This window comes from Mus pahari, chromosome 5 (genome assembly GCF_900095145.1).
Source record: "Mus pahari chromosome 5, PAHARI_EIJ_v1.1, whole genome shotgun sequence".
Taxonomy (NCBI): Eukaryota; Metazoa; Chordata; class Mammalia; order Rodentia; family Muridae; genus Mus; species Mus pahari.
In genome coordinates, this window is record NC_034594.1 from 37,956,719 (window position 1) to 37,964,510 (window position 7,792).

The 7,792-nt window shown below is 41.3% G+C and overlaps 1 protein-coding gene across 2 annotated transcripts in view; it reads left to right on the forward strand.

Annotated features, from left to right (window-relative positions):
• Positions 1–7,792, forward strand: part of Casp8 (caspase 8) — a 34,253-nt gene that overhangs the window by 2,572 nt on the left and 23,889 nt on the right. Inside the window, exon 1 of one of the 2 annotated variants that reach the window (XM_021198067.2) lies at positions 4,248–4,443. The exons of the other annotated variant lie outside the window; for it this stretch is intronic. The gene's annotated coding sequence lies outside the window, so the exon portion shown is untranslated. Of the gene's footprint in view, positions 1–4,247; positions 4,444–7,792 lie in introns of those variants that run through there. 2 annotated transcript variants of the gene reach the window in all.

Genomic DNA, 7,792 nt, shown 5'->3' on the forward strand with positions numbered 1-7,792 from the left:
TTCTTCTTCTTCTTCTTCTTCTTCTTCTTCTTCTTCTTCTTCTTCTTCTTCTTCTTCTTCTTCTTCTTTTTTGAGACAGGGTTTCTCTGTGTAGCTCTGGCTGTCCTGGAACTCACTCTGTAGACCAGGCTGGCCTCAAACTCAGAAATCCTCCTCCTCTGCCTCCCAAGTGCTGGGATTAAAAGTGTATGCCACCACACCCGGCTCTTTTTCTTCTCTTTAACACCAGAAAATATTTTAACTAATTCCCAGCAAAGAGCTCATGTGTTTGTACACAGGTTAGCTCACACAGTGAAGGACCCAGGGTTTGCCTCTTTGGGGAGATTGCTGTAGGAAAGCCCTGATTTTGACTTTAGGCTTGTTTTTTGTTTGTTTGGTTTTTTGTTTTGTTTTGTTTTAGCTGTAAATAGAAACTATTGAACTAGGAGCAAGGAGAGCATCCCTGTGGGACGGTAAGAGAGAGTTAGCTGTGAAAGTCAGCAAACCCTCAAAGCCCAGTCAGGACTCCAGGACCATTAGAGGTGAAACACCCCTGGGGCCTCTTTTTGCTAGTTAATAAAATTTTAGAAATTAATCCTTTTTTTTTTTTTTTTTTTAGATTCTAAAAGCAGGTAAAATGAAAGTTTTTCAAGTATATTCATATGATTTTTCTAAATTTCATAGATATTAGTTGTAATGTCTTCCTTTTTGCCTCTAACTTTGTTAATGTGGGTCTTCTCTCTTTTGCTTGGTTTAGTTTGTTTGTTTGTTGTTTTTAATCTTTTCTTAGTATCAACTCTGTTTCTTTAATTCTTTGTGAATTTTGTTTTGTTTTGTTTTGATTTGTTTCATTAATTTCTGCCCGGATCTTAATTATTTTTCCCATGTCATAATTGTTCTGTTGCTATGAGGAGACACCATGACCAAGGCAACTTTTAGAAGAGAGCATTTAATTGGGAGCTTGCTTCCACTTTGAGAAAGTTAGTTCATTATCGTCATTGTGGGGAGCATGGGGACAGACAGGTAGGAAAGGTGCTGGCTGGACCAGTAGCTGGGCTCACCTGATCCCAAGTTACAGGCCAATGGAGAGTGATAAACTGGGCCTGGCATGGGCTTTTGAAATGGTAAAGCCCACCCCCAGTGACATGTCTTTTTCCAGCAAGACCACACCTCCTAATCCTTCTCAAAGAGTTCCAGTAAGGGCTGTCCTCATTCAGACCACCACAGCATCTGTAGCCTTTGGGTTTAGCTTGTTCTCATTTTCCGGTCTTAAGGTGTTTCATTGAGTTACTAATTTGAAACTTCTCTGACTTTTTTCCATTTAGTTTAGTGTGTGTGTGTGTGTGTGTGTGTGTGTGTGTGTATGTGTTTAGCTATGTGCATGCCACAGTGCTCTTGTTCCACCGTGTGGGTTCCAGGCTTTAGAAGCAAGCACCTTTATCTGCTGAGCCATCTTGCTAGTCCCTCTCGAAGTTTGTGTGTGTGTGTGTATGTGTGTGTGTGTGTGTGTGTGTGTTGAAGTTTTTCTATTATTATTATTATTATTAAATCATTTAAAATGATGTGTATATGGGTATGTATATGCTTGTGAGTGCCATGCCCAAGAAGCCAGAAGAGAGTGTTGGGTTCCTTGGAGTTGGAATCACAGATGGTTATGAGCTTCCCAGTCAGTGTAGGTGCTGGGAATTTAACTCTGGTCTTCTGCAAGTGTAGCAAGTGCTCTTAACCACTGAGCCATCTCTCCAGTCCCTCTCTCTGCTTTTTAAGGTAGGTGCTTGTAGCTATCAATTTGCCTCTTAGGACAGCTTTCATTGTATCCCACAGGTTTTAGTGTGTTGTGTTTTTATTTTCAATTTTGCCTAAGGATTTTTTTTTTTTATTTCCTTCTTGACTTCATCAGTGAACTGGTCATCATTCACTAGTGTGTTGTTTAATTAGTGTTAATGAGTGTGTTAATGAGTTTGTATATTTTTAAAACATTCTTTTGCTGTTAATTTCTAGCTTTACTTCATGGTTGTCAGAACGTGAGATGTTATTTCCATCTTCCTGTATTTGCTAAGGCTTGCTTTGTGTCCTCTTACATTATCTGAGAGCTCTGAGGACTACCAGAAGACATGCCCTCGGCAGTGTTTGATGGAAACGTTCTGTAGATTGCTGTTCACTCCATTTGATCTGGGATCTCATGTAACTCAGATGATTTTCTACTTACAGATGAGAATGAAGTGATGAATTACCCACTTACTGTGCTGGGTCAGTTCCGTGACTTTAGCCTGAGTAGAATGTGCTCTATGAATACATCAATGTTTAGAAGTACAATGTCTTCTTGACGGATTGTTCCCTTAATCCATATGAAGTACACTTCTGTACCTTCTGACTAGTTTGGGGTTGAAGTCTCTCTTGTCCAGTATTTGAACAATGATGCTTGCTTGTTCCTTAGAGGCATTCCTTGCGTCCACGATACCCCTGTCTACCCCTTCACCTTCAAGGCAGTTTTCCTTTTTTATCTTTGATGTCAAAGGGTTTTTTCCTCAACGACAATAGGTGGATCCTGTTTCCTTGTTTTGTTTTTGTTTTTAAATGCAATCTGCAGTTTGTGATTTTTTTGATTGTGATCCTGAGACCACTAATACCCAGAATTACTCTTGAAAAGCATTGCTCAAGAAATAAGCCCAGCCGGGCAGTGGTGGCAACACGCCTTTAATTCCAGCACTTGGGAGGCAGAGGCAGGCAGATTTCTGAGTTCGAGGCCAGCCTGGTCTACAGAGTGAGTTCCAGGACAGCCAGGGCTATACAGAGAAACCCTGTCTCGAAAAACAAAACAAAACAAAAAAAAAAAAAAAAAGAAAGAAAGAAAAGAAAAGAAAAGAAAAGAAGCCCAACAGTTGCCAAATGAGACCTCATGAAACTAAAAAGCTCTGTGTATGTCAAAGGAACTATTAATTGGGCAAAGAGACAGCATTCAGAATGGGAGGGAAATCTTTGCAAATTATACATCTGACAAAATATTAGTCTAGACTATGCAAAGAACTAAAAAAGTAAACAGTAAGAAATCAAACACCCCAACTAATAAACAAATGAACAAGTGGCTCCCAAAAATTGAACTAAAGATCCAGGAGGTTGGCTGAGGGGTGAAGGTTCTGGGTCACCGAGCTGGACAACCTGAGTTCTACCCCAGAGCATACACGACGGACGGACAAGGACAGATGGATGGATGAGGACAGACTCCCAAAGGTTGTCCTGACTTCCACAAGTGGCAAGAATGCCTCTCACTCTTGGTTGAATAAAATAAACAAAAAAGTAATTGATTAAATAAATGGTAAGAAAATACAAATAGCCAAAAACAACGAAAAAGCACCCCGCTCCACTAGCCATCAGAGTAGTGTGAGTTAAAGCCCTTTGAGATTGCATCTCATCCCTGTCAGAATAGCAGACATTAAGATAACAAATAACAACAAACGCTGGCCCTTATACACTCCTGATGGGAACATGAACCGGGCTAGCCTCTAGGAAGTCAAAATGGAGGTTGTTAAAAAAAAAAAATAACAATAGCTCTTCCCTGGACCCAGCTGTATTTATGCAAAGGACTCTAAGACAGCATGTCATGGAGTCACTTGCACATCCATACTTATTCATAATAGTTAAGTTATGGAACCAACCTGACCATTAAAAACAGAGGAATGGATGAGGAAAATGTGGCATTTTATACACACACACACTTACACACTCACTCTCACACACACTCACACACATACTCATGCACACACACACTCACTCATACACACATACTCACACACACATACATACTCACAAACACACACACACACACATTTCAGCCATAAAGAACGGAGTGACAGCCCAGCAATGGTGGCACACACCTTTAATCCCAGCACTTGGAAGGCGAAGGCAAGTAGATCCCTGAGTTTGAGGCTGGTCTGGTCTACATAGTCAGTTTCAGGACAGCCAGGGTCAGACAAAACCAAAGCCAAACCAAAAAACAAAACAAAACGGGGGAATGTTCGCCAGAAAATAGACAAAACCTGAGATAATCATTTTAAGTGAACGGAACCAATATCATAAGGACAGATGTCATTTGCTTTTTCATTTGTGGTTCCTAGATTTTATAGTCACACAAACTCAAATGAATGCCCTGAAAGCAGAAGCGAAACTGTCTGGGAGACCAAGGGACTAACAGGAAATGGGGGATGAGCAAAAGGGGAGACTATGGCTAACTAGTGCATACATGTATAGAGCTTTGCACAGCCTTAGCCAGTGTCATTCTCCTACTCGGACCAGCCTGCTTGTGGCTGCGGTCCTCCGAAGTCCCTCCTGTCTCAGGAAAACAGGAAGTGTACGAGGCTCTACCCTCCAGCTCTCTGTTGCCCTCTGCCTGCCACCGACCCCAGACAGAGAAGGGACTTGGGAGCAAGGTGTCTCCTGAGGATCTCCGGACTTGTTTCTGATAAGGTCAGCTGGGTTTTTAAGCAGGGAAGGATCTTGATTCTAGAGCTTTCTAGGTTTCGGAGTGTGGGATCTGGAGTCCACAAGGCCATGGGGGGTTTCAGGGTTTGAATACTGAAAGGGAAGCCGGAGCTTTCTCTGCGTGAGTAGCTGCCCTCTTCCCTCTTGGAGGCTTCTTCCTCCCCTCTCCCCCGTCCACCCTCCCAGATCATGCGCTCCTTGGTGTTCCTGGAATGTTTTAAGTACAGCCATCTATTGTCCCCCTCCTTGAAAAGAAGCCAAAATTCAGATCTCAATTGACTTGGCTGCACTATCTCCTCACCGTCTCACCCACCCCGTAACTACACATCTGATACTCAAACACGCACACCCCAACACGCATACTCCCAAACACAGACACAATCTAGGGATTTTATCTATTTATGTTTTTAAATCCGCAGTTCGGGGAATTGAATTCAGGACCTTACATGCTAGGCAAGGGCTCTTTCACCAAACTCCCTCCTCAGCCTATCATGTCTTTTATTTTGAGAAATTAAAAAGAAACAAGACAGCCCAGAGAAGGAAATAATAGGAAGCACAGTTTAAAAGCTCAGAAATCCGTTCCAGTGGCAGGTTACAAGTTATATTCAGTTAGAAAATGACGGGGCTGGTTGTTCATTTTATTGACGTTTGACTGCCTTTCATGAGGTGGATCCAACACCTGCGTGCTGCGGCTTGTTGATCGTGCTCATGCTCGTGTGTGGTGTGTGGAGTTCTTTGGGGTTTAGGGGAGCCCAATTCTGGGAGCAGCCTTGCCTGGAAGCAGAGGCAGCGCTCAAGGTTAGGACTTGGCCTGATGGAGCCTCTCAGATTCTCTCAGGCTTTGGATGACGTGTTGCTTCTATCCCTGGAAAGTTCTAGCAAGTTTCATTTCATGCCTCCCCACCACCTCCATTTTGGAGTCGGTTATCTAAATCTCAGGAGGGGCAGGATGTACCTTATTATTTATCGAATAATGATTAAAACAGTAACCTGGCACAAGAGGCTGTGGTGGAGCTTGGAGCATAGATCGGGCCTCCGGTCTAAATAGACTGGCACTTCCTCAACAGTGGGCGGGCCACACACTCCATTTTATGTGCAGTTTTTTTTTTTTTTTTTTTTTTTTTATTCATTATATACAAGTACACTGTAGCTGTTTTAAGACACACAAGAAGATTGCTGGAAGTTTGGCCTTAATCCTGAGCTAAAATTTATTTATTTTTTTTTTTTTTTTTTTTTTTTTTAAATTCTTTAGCTTTTAATATCTTTGGCCATTGTACCCATTTGAAAATACGACTATTTGTATTTCTCTGTTGAATTTCCTCTTTTTTTTTTTTTTTTTTTGCGCCACCACACCTGGCCCTCATTGTCTTCTAATAGAATAAAATAGTATATCTCGTTCTGTATATGTGCGCGTTTGTGGTATGCTCACACATTGCTCTGTGTGCATTCTTTGAATGCTAGCTATCTTAGGTCTTTTGCTGGCCTGAAACTTTTCCAGGTAGCTCAGGCAGCCTGACTGGTGTTTGAAAAAAATTCCACATTTTAATGTGTGTGCTATTGGAGCTACTGAGTGACTGGTGAATCTGAGCCTATCTCTGGCCGACTAGCTGATTTAAGTTATGATTTAGTAGAGAAATGTGTGACCCAAACAGGAATAAGTAAGCAAGATGGAATGTCAGGTACCATGGAGAGGCCTGGGAAGCTAAGGGGCCTTATCAACTCCTTTAGAAGCAGTCACCTCATAGAGGTGCAGGGATGAGTGAGCCAGGATGGGCAAAGGGGCCAAGTGCCCGTCACACCATGTCCAGATTCACTGTCACACTGGCCTCAGGTCATAACGTGGGGGATGGCGTTGTTCTGTTTTTTCTATCAGGAAAAACTATTAAAAGGACGTGAATGTGGGAAAGGGACTTGTAAGGGAGTAGGAGGGTATGGGGTGGGAGGTAGGGAAGACATGGTGGGATCGTCAAGGGTAAACAGAAAGGTTATAGACATGTATGAAAGAAATGGTCAAAGAAAAAGCCTAGCCAATGAAAACAATGAAAAGTTTTAAACAGCTCTCACCTTTCTAACTCTCTAGCCTCGCTCTCTCTCTCTCTTCCCCCCTCTCTCCACGTGGCCATGGCCAGCCTCTCTCTCTTTCTACCTTCTCCCCCTCTCCCTGCTTTCTACAATAAAGCTCTTTAAAAAGAAGTTTTAAACAAAAGAAGTGCTGTTGAATATGTGATGCCTGAAAAGGCTTATTAACTAAATTCCTTGACCTTATAATATTATAGGAAAGTATTCTAAGGAAATAGGATCCAGAGATTTGCACTTTAAAAGTATCCTGAATTTAATAATGACTGGTAGATGCCTTATGGATACTAAAATCTGTGCTATAGAGAAAAAAGACATCAGAATTTATTTTCAGTATTATTAATGGGAAAAAAGCATGATTAAAATATTTGGTAGATAAAGCAGTAAAATATTACTAAATATTTATCTTTGGTTGGTGGAATTACAGGTAGTTTTATTTATTTTTTAAAATATTATTTTATTATTTAATGTATTTGTCTTCAGACACACCAGAATAGGGCATCAGATCCCATTACAGATGGTTATGAGCCACCATGTGGTTGCTGGGATTTGAACTCTGGACCTCTGGAAGAGCAGCCAGTGTTCTTAACCACTGACATGTCTCCAGCCCTGAAGTCTTGTTTCTTTTTCTTGTGGATTTTTTTTCCCTACTAAATGGGATTTTAACAGATTAAACTGCTTTAAAATTTTAAGGATGTTTGACCTAATGCTGATCACCACACTGGCCTTAAGTTAAGGTACTTCTGAGATTACTTCATGGAATTGGTAAGGATGTGTGTTCTCTCCTGTGAGAGATTCACAGCTAGAATATGCCCCCTGTTCTGTCTGTTCACTCTTTGAGTTTCTCTGAGAGTTGTGTAAGCTGGTTTTTTTTTTTCCCCACATGAAGTTGAGTGTTGCTCTTTCAAAGAATATAAAAAACATTGTATTGGAATATTGATGGGGATAGCACTGAATCTGGAGATTGCTTTTGATAAAATGGCCATTTTTACTTTGTTCATCCTACTGATCTATGAGCATGGGAGATCTTTCCATCTTCTGATAAACTTCTTCAATTTCTTTTTTCAAAGACTTGAATCTTTTGTCATGCAAGTCTTTCAGTTGCTTGGTTAGAGTTACCCCAATATTTTATAGTATCTGTGGCTATTGTGAAGGACGCTTTTCTCTTCTCTTCTCTTCTCTTCTCTTCTCTTCTCTTCTCTTCTCTTCTCTTCTCTTCTCTTCTCTTCTCTTCTCTTCTCTTCTCCCCTCCCCTCCC